The 12,721-nt window shown below is 35.5% G+C and overlaps 1 protein-coding gene across 1 annotated transcript in view; it reads left to right on the top strand.

The window, feature by feature from the left end:
* Positions 1-12,721, top strand: part of LOC108707575 (contactin-5) — an 879,452-nt gene that overhangs the window by 358,969 nt on the left and 507,762 nt on the right. The window contains exon 3 of the mRNA XM_041582695.1: positions 8,184-8,262. The gene's annotated coding sequence lies outside the window, so the exon portion shown is untranslated. The remainder of the gene's footprint in view (positions 1-8,183; positions 8,263-12,721) is intronic.

The following is a 12,721-nucleotide window of genomic DNA, read 5'->3' as shown; positions in this document are numbered from 1 at the left end:
CACTCAGGAACTAATCAAATTAGACTTAACAATGGGCATTTTTAGCCCAAAGCCCCTTTAATTATTTAAAGTTTGCGCCAAATCACGATGACGTCATGCCGCTGTGGCGCTCAAAACCCAGAAGTGTGCGCCATAGGAGCCAAAAAACCTGAGGGGAAAGCATCACTGTGGCAGGCTTCCCCGCTGGCCCACTAGACCACCAGGGTGAGTCCCACCAGGGTGAGTCTTTACACCCATTTAGTAAAGGTGAAAATTTAGATTATTAGAGCTTATTGAAACCATGATTAAACTCTTTTTCTCCAGTACAATGAATGCCATTAAAGCCATTTAAAGATCCAAATATAAAACGCAGGCATGGGGGAAAAAAAGCAGAATGATTAGAAAAAAATGCAAATATCTCTAAAACCTTCTCATTTTACAGAGAATTGCTAGTGAAAAAAAATATGGAAACCTGTATTGATGGTTAAAAAAAGATCTGATAGGATCAGTGCATCTTCCATTGACTTCAATGGGATCAGAGTTTTTAGTGGTTTTAATAAACTGTGAATTTTTAGTGCTTTAAAGAAATTAAAAAAAAAACAATTCATGGAAAAAAGGAAATCTAAATTTTAGTAAATCGACCCCATAGTTTTAGAAGACCAATGCAGCCCATGACCATTCATGAAGTGGCCCATAAACAGCATTTGGTCACTAAAGGGCTGATATATTTATGAGAATGAAGGCCACTCGGTGTGCAGTATAGGAACAGAAAATAAAAACCATGCCAAGAATTTCTTTGGTGTGGCCACAGCTGATCAAATATGTTCTGAAGGCAATTACGGGAACTTCACAGTTTTATATAAATATACATTTTTTCTCCACTCAATCTTGCTTAGTCTGTTTGAGTAGATTTTTTTTTTTGCATGCAATGAATGTGTCGCCCCATTTATTTAAATTGGGACAGGGGGTGGTGTGGAGATTAGGCTGCTTCTCTGTGGTTTGTAGATACATTTGCCTATACATGAAAACATCTAACTTAGGAGGCTGCCCCTGCTACAGTTATGCTTGTACAGAGGTATTATGGCTTTCAGTGGAAAAGCCTCATATATAGAGTTGCTGTATCCCTTATAATACAGTCTGCTGTCAAGGGACGTAAACATTAAAGAGTACCATAAATTATTCTGATTCCTTAGGGAGGATAAAATATTAATGTTTCCTTTTCTAGAGGTAGAGTTGGCATAACCTTTTGGGATTTCTTTGTGTGCTCTATGTCAGCAATGCCTGGTGAAACATTGACGAGTAGGACTTGATAGACAGGTGTCTTCTTTCCACCCAAATGAATTATATAAATGGCTGTGTAAGAGAAAGGATATCTAGATGAAAAATCAGCACCCTTGGGTAGGTATAGGAAAGGTAAATGACTGATGTAATGAAGAATAAAGAGAGGCAAGATGGAGTGAAAATTATATAGAGAAATAACCACAAATCACCAAAAAAACCCCCCAGAATTCTCAGCTGTTTGCTCTACAACTTGTCTGATTCTGTATAATATAAAATAGCAGGTGCTTTTCCAAAGAACATGAGCAAGTATGAAAAGACCTTTTATAGGTCCATTAGGAGGTGTTGATCCTGGAACAACTGAGGACATGGATAGCCTGGTGGTTAGCACACAAGATCAAGAATAGTTTTTGCTCTTGCATAGTGCTAATGCTCTTCCATGCTGGGTATTGTTATTCTATGTAAAAATAAAAGTGACCTATACATAGTTTTGGAGGCTAAACAAATACTTCTGGATCCACTAGTCATCACCAGTTTCTGTGGCCTTGCCTTGCTCTCAGCTATCCCTATTGAACTTATAGAATTGAACATACTGTTAGCATATTGACCTCTGCCATGTTTCTTCTTCGTAGTCCTTTTATCTGAGAGATATGCTATTCCACTCTTCTGAATGATACTATATCCAGTATCTATTATTTATGCTCAGTTATAGTACAGATTTCCATTCCCAATGCGGAAATGTCAATGTTAATAACAAATTGAGCATCACTGCTGAAGACATCAGTGCAGGATGGAGGTGATCTAATGTGAAAGAACCTATTCCCCAAAACAATGGAAACTTACATTTAGGAACACATTTTAGAGGTTTTAATTATTCACTTTTGCAATACATAATGCTGAAAAAAAGAACATACTTGGTGCAAAGTAAATTAATATAAAAGGTAAGAGTAAGCATTTTTATGTTGATATATATATGTATTTCCAGGAAGTCGTATTACAAACCCTATCATTGATGATGGGCGAATAAATTTGGCAGGCATGGATTTGCGACAAATTTTAGCATTTCACCGAAATGTTTTCGTGAAACTGTCAAAAATATTTTGAAAACCATTGACTTCAGTGCATTTTGCTAATTATTGCTGTTTGCTATTTTTTTCGTTGTTTCGCAATTTATTCAGCATTTAATTCTGATATGTTGGGACAACATTTTTAGCAGAAACCTTTTCCAAATCACTTAACTTTTTTTTTTAAAATAAATTGGGTGCAAAATGTTGCTAATTGAGACACTTGAGCCAATGACATATAACAATGGCTATTCTCCCTGTATGATGTAAGTGTAGAACCCCATTAGTAGCTAGGTTGGGCAATTTAGGCCTACCTGATGTACCAGGCTTCAGTTCAGACAATGAGCCAGATTCAATTCAGTGATAAAAAGTTATCTTGTGGTTTATCGTGTGAGACCAGATTCAATTTGAAGAGAAAAAACCTCTCTCCTAATACAGTTCCAGTTTTTTTCCCCCATATATTTTTCACATGATAAACCATGAGGTTTTTCTGAATTAAAATGCAACTTAGATTTCGTTCAGGAGTTTTCACATGATAAATCCTTTTCTCAGTTAATTGAATCGAGCCCAATGTTCTGGTGGTACTTGTTTGTCTGGGCAACAAATTGTCTGTTGTGTTTATCTGCAAGTTACTCCTTATACCTTCATCTGACTACCTGTGCTATACTGCAAGCATAGTAGATTAATGTTGGGCACTTACAGATAAACCATATTTTGTGGCCCCTTAGTGGGTCCTACCAAGCCTTACTGTCATTCCTAGAATGAGCTATTATAGGAGCTAGCCCTCTATCAAGCTAGCCCCATTTAAAGGGCCCTTTTTGACTTCTCTAAGCTGCATAAATCCCTGTTAGTGTCAAAACAAGTGCTTTTGGTTTGTTAGTTTTTAAATGTCTTTAGCAGGTTTAAGGTATGGTGATGCAAATTACAGAAAAGCACCTTATCCAGCAAACACCAGTTCCCAAGTATTCTGGATAATAGATCTTGCTTGTACAAATTCTGAGAGGTAATATAGTTCTAATTTATCATAAGAAACGAACATTTCTTTGTACAGTTTTATAAACATATATGCAAATGGAGTAATCACTTAACTTCAGACTATTGACACAAGAACCTATTATATATGATTAATGTTAATTAATTATGTGACACTCTTAGATAAGCTGGTAATTATGTTCATTCATACAGTTGAGGTTAAAATGAAGGGTCATCTTGTTCTGTTCTGAAGAGTTTTTATACATTTACATGTCCTATAATGTAAAATTAGATTAAATTACTATAAATTCTGTATGGTCTATAAAAGTAATGGATCCTGCAACTAAATTCTAGTACAGGTATGAAACCTGTTATCCAGAGATCTCTTGAAAAAAGGGAAAAAGAAGCACAAGTTTTCAGGGACAACCCCTTCCTCAGGTGCATTGAAGGAAGGGGTTGTCCCCGGAAGTTTGTGCCACATCTCTGCTGCAATAAAATGCTTTGAAGGCAGAAGCCGAAGTATGGTGTGCTTCTTTTTCCCCTTTTTCAAAAGATTGAAGCGTTGGGCTTGAAGCAGCATGGGATTGAATGCACCCTATAAATATCAAGTAAGTGGTGTGCCGAAGACAAAATGTTTTTGACCTGTTATCCACAGAACACTTTCTGTTATTTGGATCTTCAAACCTTAAGTCTACCAGACAATAATTAGCCTTAAACTTTTGCAGTCAAAACTCAAATTTTCAGGTTGAAAAAAAAAAATTTATTATTATACCCCGAAGCTTGAATCTGAAAATACTTCAGCTAAAACCTGTCGAGGTCATGTAGAAATAAATGGCAGAGGTCCATTCAAACACTTGAATATGTTAGTAACCTTCATAAAGTTTTTTTCAGTGGGTTTCGCTCGAAAACTCGATTACTTTGAGCGATTCGAGTTTGTTTTTGGTGAAAACTCAATTAATTGGAGTTTTGAGTTGTTCACCCCAATTTTACTGATTCACATCTTCTCCATTTGAGTCTTTTCTTAAATCAGGAAAGATTCAAGTTGTGAGTTCATTTGAGGTATAAAAAAACCCACAAACCTCTATAAACCCAACCTTTGATAAATAACCCCCTAAATAAACCCAATAGACTGGTGTTGCCTCCAATAAGTATTAGTTATATCTTAGTTTGGATTACAAGGCACTGTTTTATTATAACAGAGAAAAAGGAAATTGTTTTTTAAAATTTGTTTTACATTTTTTTTATTTTGATTTTAAAAATTGATTTTAAAATTTGTTTTTAAAAATTTGAATTTAATCTAATCTATAGAGTGGGAGATAACCTTTCCATAATTTGGAGCTTTTTGAATAATGGGTATTCAGATAATGGATCCCATACCTGTACTACCTATAGGTTAATGTAACAGTGAAAACATGTTGTTGTAGTTACAGACTACTAAGTGAAGTATATTTCTCCCAGAGTGATCTGTGAGATGAGTAAATGTAGAGTATAACTAGACTGTTTTCACTGAAGCTGGAAAAAACATTTCAGTTGTTTTAAATTATGAGGCATCATCTGTGGAAAAGGCAAAGGACAAAACAGCAAAAAATAAACAAAACGTGAATTTTGAAGCTGGCGTCGATTTGCGGGTGTCAACAATTCTGACGCCGGCAAACATTTGACATGTGCCTATTTTGTCCAATTGCATTGAAGAATATGGAATGTCGCTGATGTCAACATTTTTTGATGCGTCAAATTTTCATTGCATTTTCGGCAATTTATTTGCCGGCAGCAAAACGCGAAATTCGCAGCAAATTTGCCCCTGGCAAATAAATTCGCCCATCACTAGCTGTGAGTAAGCTCTCTGTCCAGGAAGTAGGAACCAGCTAAGATAGGTGAGAAGAAGAAAAAGAAATGTCAGTTTCTTTAATATTCAGACTGCCAATGAACCAATCTGGTCTGGTATCAAAATTGATATTATGGTTGCAAATGCTGGAATTTTTTTTTGTTTAAAAACCCTGCTATGAATAACACACAGGTTGATTAAAGTTACCATGGGTGAATTCCCACTATATATTTGATTTCCCTATGTGTTATGTTCTTACTCTTCAAATTCTCATAAAAACTTTGTCTATTCAAAAAAAAAAAAAAAAAGCGTAACCCATATTAATAGACTCAAACTGTGCCTCAAATTACTCTCTTCTGGCAGTAAAAGAAATACTTTAGCAATAACCATCATTTTTATTCATTTATCTGTGATTAGTGCTGACAGAAATTCTCGTCTTAATAACTATCAATTACAGATCTATAATTGGAGGCTGATATAGATTAATTAGCGACATCAACCGTGTGTGAATTTAACATTTGCAACAGAGAAAAATAGCAGAGGCTACATTGCCCTTCACCTACACGTCCAACGAATACTGAAAATTCATCTTTGCTTTTAAGGGGCTAGGACTCACGATGTAGGAATTATAAAAAATGATGTGCATTCAGTGTGTAGCGCTATAGTAAAATTGAGTGCACCTACCTCTACTATAAGCTCCACTGCAGCCATGTGGAAGCAGGGTGTAGTGCAACTGTAACTGTATTCAAGGTGCAAATAATTGGGCGCCAGTGATTCTTATAACTTAACCATAGAACAGATTTATTAGACACAATATACAATCCTCAGTGGATTGTACAATTAGCACATACAGGATCAACATTGGATAGGCAATACTCACAGCACCTTTTGGTCAATATGATTCTCCTCATGAACAAGAATAATGCATGCAGCTTTGAGAAGGTACACCCAGCTTTCAGCCTTTTCCCTAAGTGGAACCTGAGGGGAATACTCTCTACCCTAGGTCTGTACACTTAGTCCTTACTTCTGGGCAATTAGTACCCTGGGATCTTAATCCCACTCACAATCCTCGGAGGAGCCTCAAGATGCTCAGCTAAATAATCTGACTGTCTGTCACTCCTAGAGTGACCTATAAAGGTGAGTAGCCTATTCTTGCTAGACTTGACCTGTCTAGGTTCCACTCGAGCTCTGCCTGCCTGCTCAAGCTAGAGCCAGCACAAGATGGACCCTGAAAGCATGGCTTCAGAGGCTTTTATACTCTAGCACAATGCCATATACTGGTCACTGTGATAAACAACAAGGGGCATAGCTTAAAGCAGGAATAGGAAACAGTTACCCCTCCCAACTGTTTTTTAGGACCCAGTTAGGTGTCTATAACACTAGGGGGCCGATTCACTAAGCTCGAGTGAAGGATTCGAATGAAAAATACTTCGAATTTCGAAGTATTTTTTGGGTACTTCGACCATCGAATGGGCTACTTCGACCTTCGACTACGACCTTCGACTTCGATTCGAACGATCCGAACGAAAAATCGTTCGACTATTCGACCATTCGATAGTCGAAGTACTTTCCCTTTAAAAAAAACTTCGACCCCCTACTTCGGCAGATAAAACCTACCGAAGTCAATGTTAGCCTATGGGGAAGGTCCCCATAGGCTTGCTAAACTTTTTTTGATCGAAGGATTTTCCTTCGATCGTTGGATTAAAATCCTTCGAATCGTTCGATTCGAAGGATTTAATCGTTCGATCGAACGAAAAATCCTTCGATCGATCGAACGAACGTTTAGCGCTAAATCCTTCGACTTCGATATTCGAAGTCGAAGGATTTCAATTCGAGGGTCGAATTTCGAAGTATTTTTAACTTCGAAATTCGACCCTTAGGGGCCGATTCATGAAGCTCGAGTGAAGGATTCGAATGAAAAAAATTCGAATTTCGAAGTATTTTTTTGGTACTTCGACCATCGAATTGGTTAAATTCGTTCGAATTCGAACGAATCGAACGAAAAATCGTTCGACTATTCGACCATTCGATAGTCGAAGTACTTCCCCTTTAAAAAAAACTTCGACCCTTTACTTCGGCAGGTAAAACCTACCGAAGTCAATGTTAGCCTATGGGGAAGGTCCCCATAGGCTTGCCTGTGATTTTTTGATCGAAGGATTTTCCTTCGATCGTTGGATTAAAATCCTTCGAATCGTTCGATTCGAAGGATTTAATCGTTCGATCGAACGAAAAATCCTTCGATTGATCGATCGCAGGATTAGCGCTAAATCCTTCGACTTCGATATTCGAAGTCGAAGGATTTCAATTCGAGGGTCGAATTTCGAAGTATTTTTAACTTCGAAATTCGACCCTTAATGAATCTGCCCCTTAGTGAATCTGCCCCTAGGTGACTGCCTGCTAAATAATACTGGGGACGGCTATTTTACACATCCCTACAAGTGTAATGCAAAATATATGCTTTCATACACTGTTGTACATTGTATATATATTAAACTTCAGTTTATCCAAATATATATGATCATATATTTTATTTTATTTTTTTATTTATTTATATTAAAAATGAATATATTATCCTGGAATATGTGGAATAAAGAAGAACATGCAGGTACAGAAGAATCACTAAGCAAAAGGCAGCATCTGTAAATAAATACAAATAATTACAGGATAAACTTTCAAGTTAACCAACAGCAACAACATTTTTTAGAAATATAAAAATATTTAAAAGTTAAAAAAAAGTACGAATATAGGTCATGGGCATTTTTCAGCTGGCATTTGTAATTCAATTGTTTTGCCATTAACCTTTAAAAAGTTTTTGCTCTAAGATCTTTTGTGGTCTATGGTTTCATCTAGGTAAAAAAATAATAATTTCAAATGTATAAAGAGCCTGAAATTGTATGCTGATTTATCTGTTTGATTTGGTTCCTCACTGAATGTGTAAATCCTGCCGCTTGTTAGAATAATAGGACTGAAGGTAGTGACAGTTCTGTGAAGATTTATTTTCAAAAGAAAAATGTTAAGTAATCACTGCACCAGGCATCTAATCTTTGCATATTTTGCCTTTCTAGATTGGACATAAAACAATTTCCCCAAATCGGATATACAGTGTGCTGCAGGTAACATATCTCTGGTGACATATTTGAGAAGGTAAGGCCCAATCAAAACTGTATTCTCTTTAAAGCTTATTTCATAAACCAGATTGAAAACTGAAAATAGTCTCATTATGGCTTGGCCTGTCCTTAGTAAAATGAGATAAATTCTGGAAATCTGATTTTTTACTGAATTCCCTTTTTGACTGTTAAAAGACTATTTCATCTAACATACAAATTGGCTACCTGCACATTTCTAAAATACAAATGCAATGCAGTCATTTATCAGTATGTAAGCTAATTTGTGTATGTGTCCACTTGATGTGTAATGAGTAAAAGCTACCTTTCTTCATGATCACTTGGCTCTGAGAAAGTTAAACCCCTTTGCTATCACCCAACTCTATAATGTTGCCATTCATTTAGATGGTGCAACTGTTTTCCCAATTATTTAACCCTTCCGGGGTCTTTTGATTTTGTTATATCATGTTTTGCCATTAAATAATGGTGCAACTCTTTTCCCAATTATTTAACCCTTCCGGGGTCTTTTGATTTTGTTATATCATGTTTTGCCATTAAATAATGGTGTGACACAGAAGATGTCAGTTGGCATTTAAAGGGTTAAATTGGAGCCATTGATTTTATAGCAACTTACCTATATAGTGGGTGTTAAAATTAGAAAGAAAGCCAACCGCTTGGCACCCTCTCTACTTCTCAGCCTGGCTCTGTGATGGCGATCTCTGACTATGAACATGTGCACTTATAGCAAGGAACTTACTGTTTTCATGGTCATGGTCCATTGCCACCATGGAAGGAAATAGAGAAAGAAAACTTAAGAAAGGAGTGTCTGGTTAATGACAGATTTATTCCTGCAATTCATAATGTATTACTGACAACCATCCTGATGGAGTTGTTTGCAAACAAAAAACTATATTAAAAAAAACAAACATGTCCCCTCTCTATTGCTGCATTCTCTTAATACATTAAGGCTAGTTCTGCACTGGAGAATCCAGATGAGATCCTGGTGTGTGTGTCGTTCTGTATAACAGGGGTCCACAATTTTTTTTTTACCCATGAGCCACATTCAAATGTGAAAAGAGTTGAGGAGCAACAGAAGCATGAAATAAGTTTCTGGGGGTGCCAAATAAGGTCTGTGATTGTCTATGGTAGCCTCTATGTGGATTGGCAGCCTACAGAAAGTTCAGTTTGGCAGTAAATCTGTTTTTTTTTTTTTTACAACCTAAACTTGCCCCAAAGCCAGGAATTCAAAAATAAGCACGTGCACTGGGAGCAATATTAAAGGGGTTGGGGAGGAACATGCACTCAAGCCACTGGTTGGGGATCACTGCTGTATAGGATGCTTGTAAGTCTTCCTGAAACCTAGAATTTCTCTACTCTCTTAATTTTTCCATAAACTTAAATAAAACACTTTATACTTCTCTATATTAAATAAGGCACTAGGGAATCATCATTACAAAGATGGGAATATCATTAATTTGGGAGACACACTATGACAAGAAAACACTATTCGCGTTAAAGATTACTATGGGGCAAGGACATTTGTTCATTTTTCAATTAAATCACAAGTGCTTACCAAATATTTAAGTGCTGATATCAATAACCAAATGCTTTCCCTTGTGATGCAAAGTAAAGGAAATTAACAGAAGGCTAAAACGAGAAAGGAATATACAGTCATGCAGAAAGTAACAGATGTTCATCGTTATTTTATAGAAAATGGAAATGATCATTTATCCTACACAGGACCTGTGGTCCTCTTACTGTTGTTTTGGTTAAGAATAGGAAGGTGAACTTCTAACATTTTCTACAGTACCATACTTCATAAAAGACAGCATTCTCTTAATCTTTAAGCTGTATTAGAACACGATTGTAGGATGTAAAGAAATTTGACCATATAGAGCACTTATTTCCATTCACTCAAAACAAAAGCACTTTATAAAGATCTACTTACTGTAAATCAGGGATGGGCTGGCCAGCCATAATGGTGTACTTAAGCTCTCATTAAAAGTCAGGTAAATACTAATACTAATTCTTATTTGCTCCAGATGTAGTGGGATGTACTTACGGTATTAAAAATTGGGACAATGTTTTTCTGTGTATAAAAATCTCTTTTTTTTTTCTTCCTTATTTTAGTTTTTGGAACTCAAATTTTTAAAATCTCACTTTTATCCAAAATTTAGTTTTTGCAACTCAAATTGTTAAAATTTCACTTTTTTTCCGAATTTTTGTTTTTGGAACTCATATTTTTTAAGATTTTAATGAAATAAAATCTGGAAATGGATTATTTTGACAAATAACAGCTGGTGAGGTGTATTTTCAGCATTCAAGCTATTTTATTTTTTTAGTTCTTTTTAAGCAGTCAAATTTGTGAATATTAATTGAATAGTTCAATTTGCATTGAAAATAATCAAGTTTTTCTAATTTGAGAAAATATATTGATCAAGAAAATAGTGCTTTTTAATGTAATTTTTCCCCATTTAGAAAAACATTTCACTTGTTATTGTTAAAGTATCAAATTATGTATCAAATTGATTAAAATGAAAAGTAATCCCACATTATTGCTTACATTTTATATTTATGGGATGATGATTACGTCAAGATAATATTGATCATTGTTTTTCATTGTAAAAAAATATCCTTTTTATAAAAATGTAAGATATAATACATACCCATGAGTATTACAAGAACCATTTTAATCAACAAAACAGAACATACAGTCTTTAAAGAATGTCTGATTTAAAGTTCAGTGACATTTAAACTGTCTTTTTCCAACTCTGGAAACTTGGAAGGTTTAATCAATTTTACCATTACAGAGAATCTGCTTCTTGTATCAGGTGAATGCAGATGTTTTCTAAAGAACAATACATTGCTTACTGTTCATTATAAGGAGCTCTCTGCATTAAAATAAACCAGAATTGTTCTACATTGTGAGCGGTAGAGCTTAATGTTGCATTTAATTGACTGTCAAAAGCTTTTAAGAAAATCAGAAAGGATGAAACACTGGACATATAAAATAGATCATGTTTTGGGTTCTGTTATTCTATAAAACATTTCCTGAGAAGGTTCAACCTTGTCTGAAAAAGAATAAATTGTCTTATGAAAGACAAGGTAAGGTAAGGTAAGAAGCTCTGCACCATCTCTATGTCAATAAACAAAAATAGGAGAGGTAGTCATTTAACTAAAAATATACTTACCTAACTCTACATATGCCGGTCAAAAAATTCTGCACTATACTAATACAGACTAGTTGGGATCCTGCCTGGTTGTGCTTTAAAACCCAACTGTTGAGCCCTAGCTTATAGGGTATAAAATGTAAATGGAATGGATTCTTCTTGATAGTCATCACCACAATAGCCTAGTTACTCTGAGGGGCAGATTCACTAAGGGTCGAATTTCGAAGTTAAAAATACTTCGAAATTCGACCCTCGAATTGAAATCCTTCGACTTAGAATATCGAAGTCGAAGGATTTAGCGCTAAACGTTCGTTCGATCGATCGAAGGATTTTCGAACGATTAAATCCTTCGAATCGAACGATTCGAAGGATTTTAATCCAACGATCGAAGGAAAATCCTTTGATCAAAAAATCACAGGCAAGCCTATGGGGACCTTCCCCATAGGCTAACATTGACTTCGGTAGGTCCAACCAAGAAAGATTTTCAGACTATAGGAGAACTTAACCCTATGGATCCATACACTTTTTTTTAATAACTTGTTTTCATTCAAAGTTATAACATATTAATCAATTAACCTAATATGTAGGTCTAAAAGTAAAGATCGTAAGGTGTCTGATCTGTTGTGGAAGGTGTGCTATATATGTTAGCCATGTAAGAATTTTGATGTATTATGTTCTTTTCTGTTTATTGATATTAACCAGTCCATATGGAAAACATGGTGTCATTTTTGTTTTGCCAATGTTAATGATGGGGAGTCTGTATTCAACCATTTCTGCAGCATTGTCTTTTTGGCTGCAGCCGCTAGTCTACCCATTAATTTTTTTCAGTTTTTGTTGTTGTGTAAATGAGATAGTGTTGCTAAATATAGCTCATTCTATCTGTATTTGAAGGAGTTTGCCGACCATCTGTGCACCATATGATCCCTGCACTTTTGTTGCAGTAGCTTAATAAATCTTATAAAAAATAAGAAGACATTTTCCACCCAGTTTCTCAATGAGTAATGCAAAAGCACCCCTATAACTAAATGATTCTTTATTTAAAGTCTGTTGCCACTTACTTTCCAGGAATTTATAACCTGGGATTTGATTTTACCCCAGCAACCAGAAGCGTTTTCATTAGTCTTAATAAAGTTTTGGTATGGGTTAGAACTGAATTATATAACTCTGGAGTCTTTTCATGAAGAGTTAGTTCCAGAGTCAACACAATCGCTCCATCTATATATGGCTAAAAAACATAAATAATGGAGTACCAAAATAAATTACCTCAAAACTGAATGTTACTATTGGATTATAGAAGAAACACAGAGAATTATAGCTGTCTATTCAGGT

Source organism: Xenopus laevis, chromosome 2L, assembly GCF_017654675.1.
Source record: "Xenopus laevis strain J_2021 chromosome 2L, Xenopus_laevis_v10.1, whole genome shotgun sequence".
NCBI lineage: Eukaryota > Metazoa > Chordata > Amphibia > Anura > Pipidae > Xenopus > Xenopus laevis.
Note: the sequence above shows the minus strand (reverse complement) of the source record. Positions and strands in the feature narration are given on the sequence as shown.